Source organism: Chamaea fasciata, unplaced genomic scaffold (assembly GCF_029207755.1).
Source record: "Chamaea fasciata isolate MVZ Bird 193981 ecotype frontalis unplaced genomic scaffold, bChaFas1.0.hap1 SCAF_6, whole genome shotgun sequence".
Classification (NCBI taxonomy): Eukaryota; Metazoa; Chordata; class Aves; order Passeriformes; family Sylviidae; genus Chamaea; species Chamaea fasciata.
Window position 1 is genome coordinate 13,520,040 of NW_027094091.1, and position 21,327 is coordinate 13,541,366.

At 37.4% G+C, this 21,327-nt stretch overlaps 1 long non-coding RNA gene across 1 annotated transcript; it reads left to right on the forward strand.

The window, feature by feature from the left end:
- The first annotated feature begins 549 nt into the window (after positions 1-549).
- On the forward strand, positions 550-10,649 carry LOC136290972 (uncharacterized). Its single transcript, XR_010721404.1, has 5 exons — positions 550-622; positions 2,307-2,386; positions 2,869-2,987; positions 4,135-4,247; positions 10,573-10,649. It is a non-coding gene; the product is annotated as an uncharacterized lncRNA (long non-coding RNA).
- The last annotated feature ends 10,678 nt before the right edge of the window (positions 10,650-21,327 follow it).

Consider the following 21,327-nt stretch of genomic DNA (forward strand, 5'->3'; position numbering starts at 1 on the left):
ATACAAGATCTTATTATGAGATGTTTAGGGGAGGAACCAAAGGCATAGGATAGAGAAATCAGCATGGTCTGCAAGGGAACAAGCATGGAAACAGAGGGATAAGAATAAAAGGGGACAGTAGCACGTTAGCTGGCACTTGTCCAGTCATGCCCTGTGCCTAATCACTGCAGTCTGCCCTTGTTCTCATCAAACTCCATTTCTAACTATTTTACCAGGTGAGGAACTCTATTTTCTGGTGCTGTTGGCATTTGCATGGGTGCAGATTTTCCCCTCCAGGTTGTCCTGTGTGGCTGGTCGTGTTCACATGTGTACCCCCATGCAAGGGTGCCCATGTGTGTGTATCTACATGCTCAGCCTCACTGTGGTTGGACATGGGGACACGCTGATACAACAGCTCTGCTGCAGGAGAAAGGAATACAGGTGACCTTGTCTCTTATAAGTAACAGCTGTGTTAATTACCCAATTCAGCCTCACCCCTGATGAGTAACAGCTATATCTTATAAAGATAAGATTAAAGGGAGTAGATTAGCTGGTGGGGTGAGGAATATTGTGGAGGTGGAACCTTGAGGAAATGAGAGGGTCATGAAGAAGAATCCTGGGCAGAGAGAGTCATTACTGTGAGGTCAGTCTGGGTCTGCAGTTAGAGCCTTTTGTTGGAACCTGCAGCCACAGTCTAGCTGGGTAAAACCTGCAGTCAGAGTCTGCAAACTAATACCTGCAGTCATAGCTTAGCAGAAGTAACTAGAAGTCAAAGGCTGCAAGGGAAACCTACAGCAGGAGCTTTCTGCAGCTAGAGTCAGTGAACGGTTGGAGTCAGGATGGCTGAGCTCTAAAGAGGAATAAACCAGGGCCCTTTTCATGCTGTGATAAGCAAGAAATCTGTGTCTTGGCTCATTTCTGCCCTCTAACAAAGAGGGCTGCTGCAACACTTTCCCATTGTAGTGTTACTGGATTTGGCAAGTTTGAATGTTTTAATTTAACAAGCAACTGAAAAGAGCTTTGCTCTTAAGAGCTTCAGTGTCCCTGGGGTCATCCCAGATTACTTCATGTGGATATTGGCCAAGTTTTACTAAGTTCTGGATAAAAAGAAAAACAAAATAGAAGCAAAAGAAAGAGTGTTATATCATACTGTCCCAGTGAGATAAAATATATGAATTGTCCTGTTAAATTGGCACATTAGAAATGCATTTTCCACCAAGGAACAAAGCCTGTTTTATGAACAAATAGAAAAATATCTTTCTGCAAGGCAATACAGTGTTTTGCCTGTACGAGGCACAGGTTCCCCATGGTGCAGTGGTGACACCTTGTAGCCCTGAGTATCTTGGCAAAGCAAAAAAACCCTAGAAACATAAGTTGAGGGTTAGTCTTTTGAAAATACATTATAGGGGGTTCTGTGCAAATTATGTGCGTTATCATCAATGTCTTGTAATTTCAGTAGGTAATCATATGTTCTTGTTACTCTCTGGGTCAAAATAATAAATTCAAGACAAGTGGAAAACTGCACCAAATCAATGTATTCTTGTGACAAAATGGTGATAAGAACTGAAAGTTGTTTACTAGACAAGCAAAAATCTGTTTTGTTCTGCTGCCTTATAAGGACTAATCACAGCAAGAGATGAAATAGTTTAAACTGAAATATCAGAAAGAAAGGAGGTGTCTCTCTTCATAAAGCAAACATTTCATTGATCCCTTGAGATTGTATATCACAAAGGAAAAAGCTTGCAGCCTTGAAGAAAACAAATCTCATTTAAATGACTGCATGAGTAAGACCAAACCTTTCAAAGGCTTTGTGTCCATCATAAAGTTGTGTTGGCACAAATTTCTTTGTTCATCATGAGTCAGATATCTAGCAGCAATGCCTGTAAAGTCACAGAAAGAAGTAGTTATGGCAAGTAGAACTTCTTTTGGCAGAGGGGTTTAGTGGTGGCAGACTGATTTGTCTTCAGCATCAAGCTGAAGCTGAAAATGTGGATAATTTCATGTAACTCAGGTTTTGTAGCATAGTATAAACATATCTGCTATATCCCAGTGCATGTTCTTCCAAGATATCTATGGTGCAAATATAGATGTATCACAGAGGAAATAAGTCACCTTCAAAATCAGTGTGAATGCAGAACTAACACATTCCTTGTTCCAGACACAGAACCCACATGTCCCCCCAGAATAACCCTCCAATCATTAGGCATACACATGCCCACCTTCTCACTTCTAATTTACATTAAAAGAGACACTTCAACAAGCAGGTATAGAAAATGCTATGTATGTTTTACTTTTGTTTGGGGCTCAAGCTGTTAAATTTTTCACAGGTGGTTGAATTGCATGTTTTCCTGAATTTTCTGGGCACACTCTGGAGTCTGATTTGCACAGGTGCAGAGTACACACAGCTGTAAGTGAAGTCAATGAAAACTGTTCTGTGGACACATGAAATGCTCCGTAATTCTAAGCTGAATTGCATTTTTAACACTTTAAAGCCATATCTTGAACAACTTCACTGACTTTTTCAGGGATAAGGAGCCATAGGCACACACCTGGGGTAAAATCTTTCATGAGAAATTGTTGAAATTTTGTAAAATTATATCAAAGTAAAATCTCAGGGTTTTTTTATAACTGGGGAGTGTTAGGCATGCTTAAGAAAATGTGACATAGTCCCAATCTGATTTATGGTAACTGCTCTCAGCCCTATTATTCATTATAAAAGGCTTTCTACTCTGGCAAAAAAAAAAAAAAAAGTCTAGAATCAACTAAATTAAGCCTCTTTTCAATTCAAAATTAGTGGCTGAGATGTGCTCTTGCAAATATTAAAAGCACTTATAGCATCAGAGAGGCTAATTGACTGTCAAATTTACGTCAGTGAATGGCATTTTACAGGTACTTAAGTTTAAAGAGATCCACTTTCGTTTTGCTATGTCCAACTCTTTGGGAGCCTTATATTCTCTGCTAATAAAAATTGCATTAATTGAAGAGAGAAGAATATAACCTTTTGTAAGGTAAGAAGCAATCATCAGTATGTTTAAGTTATGCGATGGATTTTAAATTCTCATCCTTAATTGCAGTTTATACTTACGAGCCTCTTTCAAAAGATCAGCCACCTTCCTTGAGAGTAGGATCTGATCTGTGTAACATCTGATCTGTGTAACATCACCTTGCAAGCTGATCTGTGCATGCTGTGAGAATTGAAAACATGGAATGTGTTTCCAGATGACATCATTTCACTGTTGCTAGCCATTGATAAAGATAATGCTTAGGCTATCACTTTGGGCAAAGGGGGAGTTAAAATGAACTCTCTTAGAGCAAACTACAAAAGAACATTTTCTTTGGTTTATGTGGGTATTACATAGTCTGTGGAGAATTAATTAGTATGGAAGTATGGAACAAAGAAGTATGGAATCCAATAATCTGAGTTTCGCAACCCAGAATTCCAGTCTAAGGTCCCTTGAGGTTACAGAAATTGAAACTCTGTTTTTGTATTAAATGGAAGGTTGCTTAAATTTCATGGAATAAACTCATGGGATCATAATGATTCCAATGCCTGGTCTTTCAGCTATTTTGCTCTATGGTAAGTTGCGTGGTAAGCATTTTTCAAGTAAAACTCGAGACAATGGACAGAAAAGAAAATTAGAAAGGGGAATAAAAAATGTCAGAGAAAAAACAGGTAAATTAATTCAAATACAAATACTATCAGCTGAATATTCTAGAAGAATTTGCAGATGCGGTAGGTGTGAACAGTGTTATTATAGTGGCAAAAAATACCAAAAGGCATCTCTTCTGTATCTATGTCTAAAGGGAATTAAACATAAAAGAAGATGCCTGTTTGGCCTCTTTATGCATCCAAATATTCAAGGCTAGACTGGAGAAACAAGTTCCTTCAAGGCACACCCATTTGTTACTTGTATGTAAACATGAAACTTTTATGCTGTATATAACTGTACTGGTTTTGGAACACACCTTTTACATTGGTATAGTGCTCTACTCCTGTTTGGAGGGCATAAACTTGGATCAGATTTCATTGTAAAGACAGTCAGAGAATCATCTATTTAAAATTTCTTTTGGAGATAAAGTGAATTTGCTGACAAATGAAAAGCTGTTTGCTACTCCTTCTCATTTAAAACCACTTTCTTTTTAATTTCATGTCAGTGAAGGTCATATAATCAGTGTAGAAAATTCAGGAGAGAAGAGGAAATACAGTGGGAAGGAAGAGGATTTTTTTCATTTGCTCATACATTCACTTCACTGACATGGAATAGTAGGTAAGTTTCTTCATTTTGGAAAATTGTTAAATCAGTCTCAAAAATATCTTCCAAAGATGTATCTTCACTGTCACCAAAAGTGCTTTTGGTGTAGCCTGGTGTAGCCATTTCTTAAAAGAAAATAAGGAATCGTAACTCATGTTAATAATATTTAAGTAAATATTTGAGCATATTGAAGTCTCAGTGGAAAATACAGAATAATTTAAAACTTTTTTTTTCTTTTTTTGAGAAAGCCTTCTTAAGTCAGGAAAATGCACTCGGGTTTAAGGTAGCCAACACAAGAAGAAAGGCAATTTACAGTGCAGATATTGGGAACAGTAAATTAGAGGTTGCTCTTGCCTCAATCAATTTCCAGTTGATTTAGCAGTAGAAAAGTTTTTCTTCAAATGGAATCTAAAGGTATTGAGTTCTTAATTTCACTTTATTTTCTACTCACTTATGATCTCTGACAAGTTATGGTTGAGGTAACTACACCGGCTTTAGAAAAAAATTCCCATTGAGTTTATTTTACTAGGTGAGAGTTTGGCGCTAAATAACAATATCATCCCTGTAGGATTCAGGAAGTCTTTGACTTATCCTACTTTAAAAAGTAGAGGTGAAAAATACTCCTGATGTCTTTCTCCCTCTTTTGCTTCTACCTTTCTATGTCAAATTTGAAGTATTTGGGTTTTGGCACCCATTTCCAGTGCTACCAAAGCCTGATTAGTAACATGGACAGCACAGAGATGCAACCTCTTCCTCAAGTAGATACTTGATCCCCATACAGCCCAGATTTCTAATTATTTCTGCAAAGAAGTAATATGTGCAGCTCTCAAGCCTTCCACGATTGCCTAGGGATAGAGTGGAGGAACAATGAGCTCTGTAATTCTGTAGTCAGGGCTCAGGGGAGGAAAAATGACTAAAAAAGAATGAAGAGTAGTTTTCACTGTTTTAGCCCATGACTTAGGAGTTCCTGTGTGCTAGTCCCGTGTCTGACATTAAGAATAGAGAACAGTCCTTCATCTTTTCTTGTCCTCTCTGCCACCAAAAGTATCTTCAGAGTCACTTGGGCAGAAGCAGCAGACACAAAGCAAGTGCTAAATTTCCCCAACTTTTTTTTTTTTTTTTTTCACCTGGTCCAGACCAGTTTACTCCTTGCTTTGTTAGGAGATTTGGAAAGTTCTACTTTGAGGCAGCATCAGTGATGAGCTTCTTGAAAAGCCTAAGTCTCTTGTTTCAGTTCTTGTTTGCTCAGTCCCAGCCCATCTGCCCCACACCTTCTGGCCACCAAAACAGACCATGACATCAACTGTCCAGGTTTTATCAGATGTGAAGTCAGGTGTGATACATCAGTGTATGACACCAGTCTATGGGAAGAACCTCCAAACTTTTTATTACCTAGCTAATGCTCCCATTTAAGGATACATCCTGACCATGAAATTCTGTGAATGCTGCTCTTTCTGTATGTTGTCTCTTGAGACAGTTGTACTCCATATTGTATCCCTCAGCTTGATGGTCTGAAAGGTATTGCCTCATTTCTACCTGGTGCCACCACCTGCAGCCAGAACCCTCGGGATCTGTAATGATCCTTACAAAGTTTGAGTAGTAGAATCTCAGTAGATCATTGTCTCAAATCTAAAACACAAGAAGTAATTTGAAGTGAAATTCTATGGAATAACATTTTTATCTCTTTTTTTTCCCAAAGTGGTTGAACAGTGGGTTCAGTTACCAAGGAAATTATTGAGAGTAAAAATGTGACAAGATAACAAAAAAGTGGCAAAATTGCAACAGCAATAAAAAAACCCTGAAGTTTGTATAATTAATATGATAAAAATTCTCAGGGGACATTAAACATAGCACTATACTCTGCAACCACTTTAAAGCAAGTGGTAAGCCATATATATGTCGTGGAGATTACTCTGCATTTTACTTTTGTGGGGTTGATTAATTCATTTTAGGAGACATATAGTGTATTAAATCAAATCCTGTGATATCAATCATTGTGTTTCTTCAATGTGAACTTTTCTAGGACTTAGGTGTTACCTTTTTGCTCTCCTTTTCAACAGTTTGTAATGTTTACTTTGGTGTTTTAAGCAATTAGGAGAAAGGTACTGCTACTTTCATTAAGTTCTACTACTTTTCAAAGTTTGGAAGAAAAGACCCAGAGGATGAAGGGACTAATGGGAAGGAAAGTTGGAGCTTTGTTTGTTTGTTATTACCCAATAGTCCTGAATTAATTCATCTTCTATGCATATTAACATCTGCTCTTCTATCCTGAGAAAACTTTGATACTCTGACACACATTTGAGTGATAAACTGAATATTTCAAATATAAACATTATGTTAAGCTGCTTGAAAAGAACTACTCTTTAAATGGTTTTCACTCTTTAATATTTGAAGATGCTACAGAATAAAAAAAACCCCAACAAACCAATCAAAAAGCCAAACAAAACCTCAACACCATCACTGTAAGCATTTCACTGGGCAGTTTTTCAAATTAATGCAGTTTAACTATTACATTAACTTAATGGCTATTTTCCCCTACTTTAACCATGTTAAATGTGCCAGCAATAATGAGCTTCTAATGCTGTCTCTTTCAAGTCTCAGAGGCATCTTTAGAGCTCTGCTTATCTCCTGGATCATAAAGCTGCATAATTTAGTATTCAAACAATTAATTTAAAACTGAAACACTTTCAATTGCCATAAAATTAATCAGAAGAAAAAAAATCTTAACATTCCCATTCTGTTTATCTCTATTTAGTAAATTTGAAAGTGTAGGATGAATAAAACTTTACAGTATTGTGTTTTCTACTTATGAATCAACTGCTCTGAGCATAAATTTATCTAAAACTATAAGGGACATTTTCAAAACCTATTGAAAAAAAAGTTTCTCGTGTCTATTGAACTAAGGTGATGGTTTTGATGGAACAGTTTTTTTAGATTTTTCCATACCATTAACTGAAATAGAAACAACTTTAAAATGAATTATAATTTCTAACCTCTTTCCAGATTTGCAATACACAGGGGTAGCTGATGCATGTAATCAGAACTACTACCTTATTAAGTGGCTAAATTCTAATAATTGTACAACTCATAGCACTGTATCACTTAACATTTTAAAACATCTCTGCACTTAAGCTGTGTTTTACTTCCTTTGTTGTGCTTCAATGTGCTACAAGCATCTCTTGTAGGCTGGGCTATTGCTAACCAAAGAAGAAGATTGTAAGAAGAAATTGGATTTATCTCTTGCCTGTATCCTCAGCAAGAACTATACCTAATAAAAGGCTGAGGTGCCTAATATAGTAGAGTATCTTATCTAAGTTCACAAATGACAATTTTAAGTCCCAGATTTAGGCCCCTACTGCTATCACGGTTTCCTAGGGACACCTAGTTACCAAAGTAACTTCTTTCATCTTATTTGAGATACCTTTATCTGATCTAGTGTCCATCTGTAATCAAGATTGTTGTGGGATTCAACTGATCTAATCTCTTTCTGAAAGATTATAGGTGGTCATGTGAATTTCTGTCCAGCAATCTTTTCTCTGCACTGGGAGAGTGGCTTAGTTACTGGGACACATAGGGATACAAATTAAATCCAGTCCCTGTTCCTCAGATAAGCCATGTTACTCATGGCAACAGCAACCCTGTCAACTCTGAATCTGGGTCTGAATGGTGTTTTTCTGACTATTTTTTTCAAAGAATCAAGTAGGTGATTGGGGTTTTTTTCTATTTTTACTGATTTCTTGTTAAATTTTTCCAGTATTTGCTTCATATAACACAAGGAATCCCGAGTCCCACTTTTCCAGCTGAATGTCTTTGTAGCACTAAGTTGCAAAATACTACCTTTTTCCTTGTATGTTGGATGTGTGGCTTCTTCTCTCTGCTGCATTCTTTGTTGTGACTTTCACAGACTTGATGAAGGAAGGCTCTTTCCTAGGCTAAACTATCCTTCTGGGAACATACAGGCACTGGAAACTCTTCTGAGTTAGCTAGACACACATTTTGGGTCTCCCATTTCATAGGTGATTGCCCTAATCATTTTACAGCTGTACACTTAGCACTATTAGTATAATTCTCCTTTATTTTTTAAAAAATAATCATAGCATAGAATCATAGAATATCCAGAACTGGAAGGGACCCACAAATATCATCGAAGTCCAGCTCCTGGTCCTGCACAGGACAGCTCCAAGAATGACACCGTGTACCGAGAGCATTGTCCAATCACTTCTTGAACTATGTGAGGCTTGGAGCTATGATCACTTCCTTGGGGAGTCTCTTCCAGTATTCCTAATATCCAGACACAGTTTCCCCACTTTCCCTCCAGTTCTGTCACTGGTCACACAGAGAAGGGATCAGTGTCTGCTCCTCTAGTTCCCGTCATGAGGAAGCTGCAGACTGCAATGGGATCTCCCCTCAATCCATTCTTCTCGAGGCGGATCAGACCAAGAGACCTGAGCGGCTCCTCATACAGCTTCCACTCTAGACCTTCCACCACCTTTGTAACCTTTATTTGATTTCTAATAGTTCTGTATGGCTCATGACTGTAGCTTAGCATAATAAATAAAAGCATGGCAAACTTTCTGGTTGAAACCAGCTCCTATTTAAATACTGCAGGTCTTTTTATTAGCTGAGTGAACTCCTGGATTTCAATGTTGTGCATTTTATCACAAATAGCATTAATCGTAGTATACTTTGGCCACCTAAAATGTTAGGATCTGACCTAAGATAAACATCTGTTGTTCCTCTACCATCCTGCTTATCTTAGTGCTACTGAGATCCAAGATCTTTTTCAATAACATTTATAGCTAATTTAAAGGCAATAATTTTAGAACTACTAGTTCTCCTACAACTTTTGAAAGTGTTAATTTTTGAGGTCTTTAATTTCCCATAAATAAATCAAGCAAAATTATTTCATGATAGATGCCACCTGAAACATTACACTTTGCTGAAGCTTAGAGGTTTCCATGTGATCAGACAGCTCCTGTGTTATCTAGCTGTGGTCTCCAGATTAGGATGTGTCACCCATGATTCACTGTCGTCTTCCCCTACTCAAAGTGCTGTTCTGCATTTTGAGTGAGACCCTTAGGCTTGTGGTGGATTGCTAAAAGTGAGATCATGAGGACACATACTCCAGCTAGCAACTTGAAGGCAGCTTCATCTGACACATGCTGTGTTTAAACTGACATTTTGGTGGAGCACGAAACTGAAGTTTTGAAGTTATTCTCCCTGTTGCATCCACACATTGGTTTGGGTCAGAGAAAGGTTTCGGTGCACGGAAGGTGGACTCCTTCCAGAGGCCAGGTGTGCAGAGATGTGCACTGCCACTGTTCTGTTCTTTAGACAACAAAATGTGTGCTGGAGATATTTGGGATGTGTGGGGCCTGGTGAAAATCAGTAAAGCTCTCCAGCCACATGCAGTGTGGGTATGAGATCCTGAGTGCCAACTGCTTTGATCTACTGATCTCTTCTTTCCGCATCAAGCAATTTGCTTATACAAACATAGCCATAGGGAAATCTAAATAACAAATGAAAAACAATCACAATGTTTCAATTTGGTGCAAGAATAAAAAGCAACAACTTCTTTACTTTATAGGTTCTTGCAGTGCCCCCACTGATATCATGTGAGAGCAGATTCCAGAAATGCATTAAACACTCTAAATAATTTTAGTCATGTCTTATCCATTCTCTCTGTCATTTTCTCCTTAGGCAAAGAACTGTACATGCAGTGCTTTGTTTTGACTTTGTTACTAGTTAGTTATTTTATTTTATTACCTGTACCACATTATATTTGTATTGGAGTAAGCACACTGAAGATAAAATACTTTGGTGTTTGGAAAGCAAGGATCAAACTTTTAATGTACTTTAGCTTATGTGGGAAGTTTTTGACATCTTTTTTTCCTAATCAGATGTATTTTAACAATTAAAAGGATGAATTCAAACGATTTCCCTTCTGTGAAAATCTGAAAATATTTGCCATTTATCCCTGTCTGAGGCAAAACAAAGAAATACTGGAATGTGTGATGGGGTTGAAATTGTAATTTCTATTTATCTTTAGTAACCAAAAGGTATTGTTTATTTAATTGACTTGCTCTTTTCTGTTCAGCATTAATATTCCCCAAGTCCTTTGCCTTAAGCTTATTTGTCCAGATAAAAAGTTAGAGGTAATGAGGAAAAAAATCAAAAAAACAAAGTGAAAAATGGGTCTTTTTCCTAATTTTGAGATTTAGAACATGGGTGAAGACAGTGATAAGCAGCAGTACATCCACAACACACACTTCTTTTTTTTCTTTATGAATATACAGCTTTGCCATGAAAAATCAGGAGCCTTATTTCTTTTGTCTTACAGACACACAATTGAAATGATGCTTTACATTCAAAAAAGTACAGGGGAAGAAACATGGCCAGAAACTGCAAATGAAAAACAAAGCATAACCATAGAAAAAAATGAATTGTTGTTGTTGTTTTTTTGGTTTTTTATTTTGTTTTGCTTTTTGTTTTATGTAAAAAATGTCAGTATGACAAGTGTTCTGGGTCTTAAATTTCTGACTATATAAAACTTTGTGGTTCCTCTAAAACTGATGTTCTTATCTGAAGAATGTGCTTCCTCTTGACGTTTCTTCTAATTAAAAAAGCAGAAAAAAAAATAAGATACAATTCACTTGAATGCAGCAACCTTTACAATTAGTAGTTAACTGTCCATAAAAGTACTTATTCCCTTAATGAACCTGCTGCTAGCATTGTTTATTACCTTGAAATTAAGGAGGAAGAAAGAACTGATTATTAAGCAAATCTCATGTTACTGTTTACCTACCTCTAAAGTCCCATTATCATTTGTAATTGCATCTAGTTAATCAGTGCCAGTATCTGAAAAAAAAGTTTATTGAATGGAACAAGATGAAATAGATGACACGTCAATTCCCGAACTGTAACACAGACCTAATGTAATTCCTCACAAAAAGATAAATTGTAAAGTTTACATTTAATCCAACCAAATGTCACACTCTAAAATGTATAGATCATCAAAATGTTTCTTAATGAGGGAAATTATTCAGTTCTCCAGATATTCATGCTTGATTTACAATAACTAGAACATGTGACAGAAAGCAGTTAGAGAGAATTTGTTAAATTCTTGGTCTTTTTGGAGAATGTTTAACATGCACAATGACTAAACTACTTGCACTTCTCTAAGGGAAGGTCTTCAGCACAGGTTTCACAACTTTGTTTTTTAGAAACATCAGTCAAGTTCATCTCACAATTCCTCCCAGGTACCACATGTAAACAATCAAGTAGGGCAAATGCAAAGCAACACAAGAACAGTTTGGGATTTAGGATTTTTTTTTCTTCTTCAATATCTTCTTTAATGAAAAAATGTTAACTGCTAGGTGTCAGAAATGTCCAAAATGACAAGTTCCTATTTTTTCATAGCTACACATTTAAAATTTGCTGGCATGATCCACTTTGGCTCATTCTTGCCAGGACATTGCAACCACGAGATGATCCTATGGGGCTGTGGGAGCCAGGAATTGTGAGTCACAGATGGGGGCCAGTCAGGGTCCTCATTGGGATGGATACAATCCCACCATGCCTCAGAAGAGAAGATCCAAACCAGGGCCATCCAGCAGGACAGGGATAACCAAGCACCAGCAATACAGGTGATGACTAAAAGAATGGAGTTTAGGTTTGCTACTAGAAATTCTTTACTGTGAGGGTGGTGAGGCACTGAAACAGGCTGCTCTGAGAAGTTGTGGATGTCCCATCTCTGGAGGCATCGAAGTCCATGCTGGATGAAGCCTTGAACATGCTGGTCTAGTGGAAGTTGTTCCTGCCCATGGAAGAGGGTTGGAACAAGAGGATCTTTAATGTCCTTTGCAGCCCAAACCATTCTATGATTCCACAAGATTTCAGGACCAAGAACAAGAAAGGGATGTAAAAACAGGGTCAAGGTCAGTGTGAGGTCCCTACAACCCTTCCCTACAGCAAGGTGCAGGTCCTGAGCTTGCATTCAGCCCCAAGTGCAGGAGGGGACCGAGAGAAGCCCCCTCACAATCCCTTCACAGCAGCCTGATCCAAGGTCACACACAGTCTGAGCTGCCCTCTGCACCAGCAGATAAAGCCCTTGGTGGGGAGAAATTCCTGAGGAAACTCATCACAGATAATGATGGTTACAGCTGATCAGGGCAATTGGGGCATGTTGGTGCTCAAGACAGCAAAGAGAAAAAATAATGCTTCAATCTTTGACTGAAATGACTACTCTTTCGAAATAGAATCAAACATGCAGCTGAAAAATATAAAACCATGTTTAGACATGAAAAATGAAAGACAAATTGTTTGATATACTTGACTGAATGCTATGCCTTGAATTTTTAATTAACTTTTTCAAGATTTTGAATTTTCTTTCATAGTCAATATAGGTAGTCTTTTGGTGTGGGATTTTGTGTTTGGTTTGTTTTTTTTTTTTTTTTTTTTTCATTTTCTCTCCTGATAAACCTATGGACATTTTTATCTCATCGGGGTAATTACACAGAAAATTCTGGATACCAATTTTTTTTAAAGAATCTTTTTTCCTAACAGTTGATATGAACTTTTTCAACAAATTTCAGTAAAATTTTGCAGGTAGCTGTGCTGTGAGTAATGAACTGGAATGCTGACTCTGCCTTTCAGTTAATTGCTACACTTATAGAGTGGGTAATATAGTTATGAACTGCTTCTCACCCACATTTCCTTTGTGGTTGTAATAACTGTAGAGGGATTTTTTTTCTCTTTAAACATGATTTTTCAGTGCAGTTTCAAAGCCTCTATAGAAAAAACAGTAACACTTACAAACTACAGCTTCCAAATACCTATTTATCTTTGGTTGCATGTGTATGTACATATATATATATATATACACACACACAAATATATATAAAAATATATTTGCTTCTCATCTTTTCAAGGTAAACCAAAATACTTTTCATCAAATGAAAACTATCAAAATTTTTCTGTATTTTGCTTTTTTTTTCAATACCACAAAGACAGTATTAGGAAACAGGAGCAAAATTGAATTCTGATGGCTTGGTTTACTGCATATTAAAACATAAAAACTTACTTTTTTAGATTTGAATCTTTTGACTTTGTCTTTCTCTTCAAGTATACATGAATCTTTACTGCTTTGATGACATTTTGTTTAAATCTGAAACTCACAGAATGAAATTGGTAAGTTACTGGTTCACATACAATAAAGAAATATTTCTGCTCAAATTTAAATGCACATAATTTTGATGTTCCCTTTCTTGATAATAGCAGTATACAACTTAACTTGAAGAGTAGTAACTAAGGTGAATGACTACATTAAAAATCTTTTTTTTGTGTGTCATGCAAATTCAATGCTTTTTCAAACTAATCAAAATTCAACAAACAATAGAATTTCTCCAGTACTTATACTTTCAGGCCATGCATTTGAAATAAATTCATTTAATTTTCTGGTGCCTATCAACTCTTTGGTCAAAACAGTGTTTTTTAAGCAATTAATAGACATGAAAAATATTTTACCAGTTTTTCTCAGGATTTAGGCTCTAGTCAACACTGAAGTTTCTTTTTGGGAGCAGGTGAAAATAATTTTCCAGGTAATTGGAATTTTTCAGGTGAGCACAAGCATACATTATTCTCTGGGAATTTTGTGCTTCAGCCTAATACAACTCAAGAACATCAAGAGATCCCAAATAACCACCGAACCAAAGCTCCCCATGCTAGCCTATAGCATACTATCCTTTTAATCATATTACAAAAATTACTAATAAATAGGAGAAATATAGGATAGCGGGATCCATTTCAGATTCTGTTCATTGGACTTTGATAGAGAGAATAGCAAGAGAATTGTGCCTTCTTTATTATTTACTTATCTAATGTGTCATATAATTAATCTAAAACAGAACATCAAGTCTCTTTAAAGTTTGCTCCCCTGAAGTTTTGTTTGGCACTTTTGATTGGTAAGACCTTAATAAGTAGGAATACAGACTACAGAAACATAAGCCTTTTTTTTTCTCATAACTGGCCTTCCACTTCAAGTGCCATTTCTCCTGGGTGAGCAAAGAAGGTCTGTCCATGACCTGAGCACTGTGTTTCTTCAGTGCATGTTATCTATTCCTAACAGGCAAACGTATTTACTAGCCCTGGGACTTGAGCCTATATGGAAGGATTTTCTACTGTTCCTGAGATTTTATGCCCTCCCAATGCAAAGCTGGATAAGAAAGGAAAAAAAACAAATCCCAGAAAAAAAAAAACCCAAAAACCCAAAAACAAACCCCCCCCCAAAAAAAAACACAAAAAAACCCCAAAAACAACAACAACAACAACAAAAAACAACCCAAAAAACCCATAAAAATGTCACTATAAAAAGCAAATTGCTGCAGGTTTTCTAGATATTCCAAAGCAAAACAAGTAGCTGAAGTCCAAACAGACACATTCATCTAGGTCGTCAAAACAGAACTATTATGTGTTGCAAGGACATCTATATTTAGTGGCAAGGACTGCATCCTTTTTCTGTCACAACAGATACACTTAGCATTCTTCCTGAGGGAAAACTGTGTTAAATTTGGGATTAGTGTGTAGGGAGGTCTAGCTGACAAACTGTTAATGTATAATTTCTTATAGTATAGATGCATATAGGACATCCATTAGCTGACAGTGAAACAGAGCTCAGTAAATATCATAATTTGTTGTATGGGAGGAGAGGAGGAGAGGGAATAGCAGGGCAGCAGTGAAGGTTTTCCAACATCCTCACGCCTTGTATTGGCTCAGCTATCAGATGTTCTCCATCTACCTGATGAGCTCTAAAGGACATTTCCTTTCCCAACACCTGTGTCTTGGAGGGCAGTACTACATTCAAAGAAAAGTTACCTATACCTCAGACTTCTCTCACAAGACCTTAAGAACCCTGTCTCGACAGCTTCAACAGTCCTCCACTGATTTATACAGTTCTCTGGTACTCCATCTCCAGACCCAAGGCTTCGGTGTTGTTTGTTACAGAGTGAGAAGAAATGAGATTTCAAAATCCCTACTTTTTCAGTTCCCACAGCTTACAGAGTGCTAATGGAAGCAGACTGAAAAAAAATCTTAATTGCTGTGATTCAAAAACTTTAAAAATAGATTATTATGGTGAAGTGAAAGTGCCAGGAAGTTGATAACCTACACTCTAAGTCTCAACCCAGCATGAATCAAAATGACATTTATGAAGTCTTGGAAAATGGCAACTGTAATGAAAATGTCTACTGACCCCTGACTAATAGTGTCAGCAATCCAGCAGTGCTTCATTATTAAAATCAACACATGTCCTGCACTGACAGCCCAGTGTTTTGAACTGTGCAGTTCTGCTGAAGAGGTGGAAACAATAAACAGAAGTGACAAAATTTCTTTTTTTGTTCATTCCTTTTCTCTCTTTCTGCTGATTCCCTTCCACAGCAGAGTTAGAAAGGTCAGCATGACTATGTTTTCCAGGAGTTTTTTAGGCTGTGAACTACAACTGACTGATCATGGCTTACATGGGCATGCTCTCTCTGGGTCATAAAGTGGCTGATGGCCAGGTCCAGAGTGGTGGTGAGTGATCCTACATCCGACTGGCAGCTGGTCACCAGAGGTGCTCCCCAGGGCTCAGTGGGTGCAGCCCCACTACAGGCTGAGGATAGAGTTGCTGGAAACCTTCCTGGTGGAAAAGAATCTCAGGGTACTGGTTGACAGCAGCCGAACATGAGCCAGCTGTGCCCAGGTGGCCAAGAAGGCCAGTGGCACCTGGCCTGTACCAGCAATAGTGTGGCAGCAGGACCAGGGCAGTGATTGTTCCCCTGTACTCAGTGCTGCTGACACCACACCTTGATTGCTATGTCCAGTTTCTGGCCCCTCACTGCAAGAAAGTCACTGCGGTGCTGGAGCAAGTCCAGAGAAGGGCAATAGAGCTGGGGAATGGTCTGGAACATGAGTTTGATGTGAAGTGCCTGAAAAATCTGGGAATGTTTAGCCTGAAGAAAAGGTGGCTGGAGAGAGATCCTATTGCTCTCTACAACTACATTAAAGGAAAGGAGGTTGTAGCCAGGTGGCAGTCAGCTTCTAGGTAGCTAGAGCTGAGACACCATACTCCAGGGGAGTTTATGTTGATGTTTGGAAGAATTTCTTCACAGGAAGGGTGATTAGACATTAGAATAAGTTGCCCAGGAAGGTGGTGGAGTCACTGCCCTTGGAAGTTTTAAGGAAAGCCTGGACACGGCACTCAGTTCCATCGTCTAGCTGACAGAGTGGTGTTTGGTAACAGGTTGGACTTGATAATTTCAGAGGTCTTTCCCAGCGTAATTGATTCTGTGATTCTGTAGTGAGGTGGCAACACTCCAGCATTTACTGAGATGAATGTGTCAGTGCTGGATCTCATGGGAGAGCTAGAGCTGCGTGTGGTTTCCAAGGTCAGAATCTATCCATGAAGCACCCAAGCAGTTGCACTTGGGCATTAGTAATGAGGAAACACCTTTATCTTGAACAAGAGAGGAGACCAGCTGGGTCAGTGTCCCCTAAATCAGGAGGCACCCTCCAGAGAAAGTGGATTTGAGGAAGAGAGCACCCTAACTTCTGCACTACAGGTATTCCCTTCTGTTTTAGGTTCCAATCCTCAAAAATTGAGTGACAGGCTTAACTCCAATATATTAATTGTCCCAGTGAGGCTGATAAAAATTCAAACTAAAGTAAAATTTCTGGCAAATGAAATGCCATCTGTATTCACCCCTTATTCTGTTATGATACGCCTTCCTCATGACAGTAATTCGAGGATGAAACCTGCTTTGTCACTAACCTTCCTGCAGGCTGTTTTTCTTTGATAGAAACCCGGCAGGGGTCCTCACAGATCATCCAGCAGCACCCTGGGCTTGGTGATCAAAGAATCTCATTGCTGAAATTCTCAGTTCCACAGAGAACAGTTATCTTGCAGTACAGATGCAACTCTTGAAACACACGCTCTGTAAAGTGCCTTTTTGGAATTGCAAAACTCTTCTTAGAGAAGAAGACTTTAAAACCCAAATCACCTAGAAGTTTCCAAAAATGTCATCATAGATTTAGGAAAATGATAGTAAACCACTCTTCTCTCCTTCTGCTTTTCTTGTAAAGTGAAAGATTCAAAATAAAACCGCCTTGTAATTTTTTCAGTAAGGTTTTGAAGGCTCTTCTGCATTTAGAATTTGAAAAAATAAAAAAAAAAAAAAGTGAAACACAATAGCAGTCTATTTTCTGATATAAGAAAAATGCATTAGTTTTAAAATGCCTTTAAAGTGTTTAAACTTATTTGTTGGCAAAGAAAATCAGAAATATGCTGTATCAGGTATGAAAGAATATATTTTGAGAAATACAGTAACTATTATAAAATTGGAGATTAATTGTTACTGCTTTTTTGCTACCTGTACTCAAAGCAAGTTAATGCACTGAACTCTCATTTAATTCTGTCTTTACCCATTGCAGCATAGTGTGGCTTTTCAGCAGTGGGCTTTTTGGTGAGGTGAAGGTGCTGATGGTGACTTCTGTTTTAATAAAGATTGTGCTTCTATTTTTAAACTTCTCCTGGATCTAATACCAAAATCTGCATTCCCTATAGATGGAAATAAAGAAGTATTGCAATGAATATCACTACCAAAGTCTATTAATTTTAGCATGAAAGGTCATACAATATTCTTTTATCTAGAGAAATGCATAAAAAATGAAGAGAAAGCACTTTATCTTGCTTTAGCATTCTCTTTACTATGGTATTGGTAACCTGTCTGTAATAACAACTTAGTAGAGACCAAGTATTTCCCCTCTAATTTTGTATTAATTATTAAAAGATGCAGAAAATAGGGTACTAAACTTACCTGTTTTTAATTTCTCTGACTTCAGTATTTTACTCTGCTGCTGAATTTGGCCCATTTAAAAAGCTTTGTTACTGTAGAGCTGAATCTCCTTTCTTAAACATTCTCCTGCAGCTGACATGCATACTAAGCAATACAGCTGCAGTCATCTGCAAAAGCTTGGAATTAATTTTCCTCTTTATTGCTACAGCTTATATCATTCTGCCTTTCCCTTTATACTACAGAAAAAAATTCTCATTCCTTGAGAAGCCATTGCAGTTAGTTTCCTTCCTTTTATTATTACCTGTCAGTAAAGTAATCAATGCAACTGTTTTCATCTCTGCACACACTAACTACAGTATGAACATTGTCAGAAAAAGTTTACTTAAATGATAAGATAAATCAAGACATGAAACAAATCTTTTTTTGGTTTGCTGATGAAAATATAAGCCACAAAAATAAGAAGAAAAGAGGCAGAACATTACAGATGAGTATGTGGAGTAAAGGGATGAATAGGAAAAACAAGTTAAGGAAAATAAAAACTATATAGAATAAGCAGACGTCTTTGGGAAAAAATGCATCTTTTTGTTATGCTATTACAAAAATGTATATAGGACTACTGGGTAAAACTTATCTTTTCAATTGAAAAAGTCAGAGATGAGAAACATTTATGGTAAAGAAAACTGTGAAAAGATGAAAATGTAAGGTGTTTTTTCATTTGTTTGGTTGGGTTTTTTTCTTTTTTTTTTCTTTTTTTTTCTTTTTTTCCTTTTTAAATTCCTGATTTAGGGCTAAGAGATCCAAAGTTAAAGTAACACTTCCCCTGGGTTTAGAAATAAGAATAGCACTGGAACAGGGAAGGGGCTTATGTTTACATTCAAAACATTCATTATGTTTACAGTCAAAAGCTCTTTCTGAATCAAGCATTTAATTTCTATTGAACTTGTATTAGTCAGATGAATGAGTGGAGGGACTATCTTTGGATCGAGTTGTGTTGTGGAGATCATATTCATCCCACAACTGGATTCCATGGCAAAGTCTTCCATATGTATATATACACACGTATATATCACATTGGTGCATACATATGTATATTGTCCAATGTCTATTTCACAAGGAGGTAGATGAATGTCAGTCACCTGACTGGTGGTATGTTCTCCTTATACTCTGACACCTCTACACTTTTTACTGAGCAGAAGTGAGAGAAACAATCGTAATTAAGATGAACTGGATGATTTATCTGAGCTTCTCCTACTCCTTTAGACTCCATAGCATCATTGACCATACTCTGCTATATCAGCCTAATGTGTACAGGGTATGGCTGTGCATATTTTTAAGGTCTTTGCCTAGCATGCTGGCACCATTGAATCCCATTATGTTAGGTGAATAATTCTTACTTGCCATGGTGTAGGGAAGCTCGGACTAGAATTACTCCTGAAATGAGCAGAACTGTATCTAAAATATGTTACTATGATGTTTATGAATGAGTCCTGAGTGAGCTCACACACAAAGTTGTTAACAAAGGAGGGAACTGAGTCAACTCTTTTCATCCTGCGTCTCTTCCTCATCTCCATTTCCACAGATCTTTCCTTGCAACCTCATGCGGGCTGCTCGGCAGTACACAAGCACTGCCCTCTCCATTGCTGCACACACTCCCTTAAGGGAGCGTTACCTTTTCTGTGCACAGACCTGAATGAAGGCACTTTCTGGAACACAGTGTATTTCCCTATCCAATTTCAACTTCATGGTAATTTAGTATTAAATATTTTAACTAAAGTATGCTGGAACAAAGAAATGTTTCCCTGGGATAGCATTTCAAAATCATGTCTAAACTGTTCTTTCTGTATTATGTGAGAAGCATTATTCTCATTTCATTCTCTAGCTAGTGTTTTTTACACAGCCAAGAGTGAGTGAACTACTGGTGACTACATTTTCTGAAGCAAATACATCTGCTGCTTGATGCAGCGCATAATAAAAAATTATTGAACATGTTTGCACCTTGTCCTTCAGAGGATGAAAATCATGTCTAGATTCTAATGCTGAAATATCTCAGAGTGCTTCCAGTGCAAAAAAAGGCCATTCTTTTTACATAATCTAACTATATTACAAATAAAATCCCTTAAAGTGCTAAGATATTTTAAATTAAATAGTCTTTCATTTAAGTTATCATTGGTTTATATATCACCAGACATGCTGTACCCATGGTGGTGCAGTAGGACTGTTTGAGGAGGCAGGGGAAAATACCATGAACAAGGTCAATAAATTGGACCAGAACAGAAGCAAAGCAGCCTGCTGAACAAGCCTAACATATTCCAGTGCTTTCATGAAATCCCTGCAGATAGCAGTTGGCGCAAGCGAGGCACTGGGATTTGGGTCTCAAGACAAAGGAAATCAGAAATTGATTACAAGAAAATTTTCCCCAAAGAATATATATCAACTTGTTCCTCAGATCCACACTTTTTCCATGCTGATTGCTGCCTTTAGCAGTGCATTCCATTGTTTTAGCTATCACAAAACTAAAAGACATTTAATTCCCTCATTATTCAACTGAAGCAAAAAGTGGCACTTGCATCTCACAGTCAAGCTGATAATTATTCCCTCTCAATCTCTGCTTGCCTCGTCAGGGTAAGCAATGCTATCATCTCCCCTTTTGCTAACCTGCCCTTCTGCTCTTCTTGTGCCCATCACTTCTTTTTTTTTTTTTTTAATTGTCTCATATTGCCTCAAATTTAACATAATCAAGAGAAACTCAGATCAGTTGTCTGCAGTGAGTATTTAGCCTGAGGTGGTTGCATCTGTTCCAGATCTGGAGCAGGCCTTTTAAGCCTGCAAGCTTGTTTGTTTCCTACCAACTCTATCAGTTCGTCTAATAAAGATTATTGCAGCTCCCTACAAATATAGCTTCATTTATGCAATTAGACAGTCTTGGCAGCAACACAGCTACTTATCAGTAAATGTACACATAAATATATGGAAAATTTGGTGATTCACACAAACACAGGTATATGTGTAGCTGAAGCATTTTCCACAATAGACCAAGCTAGGAAAAAAAAAATCATTAATTTGAAGTTCAAATTATTTGCTTCATTTTCTGATCAAATACAATTTATTTAATATATGATTTTAATTTAATTTGGGCTGGTTTTACTCCTTTGAGATAAAATTAGCTAAAGTCTCTGAAAACTTTAACTGCTTTGAGGTATAAAGTATCAGTGCTTTGAAATGAAATGTGTCAGGAGTGGTTTGTGCCTGAAGATCTCTGATGAATG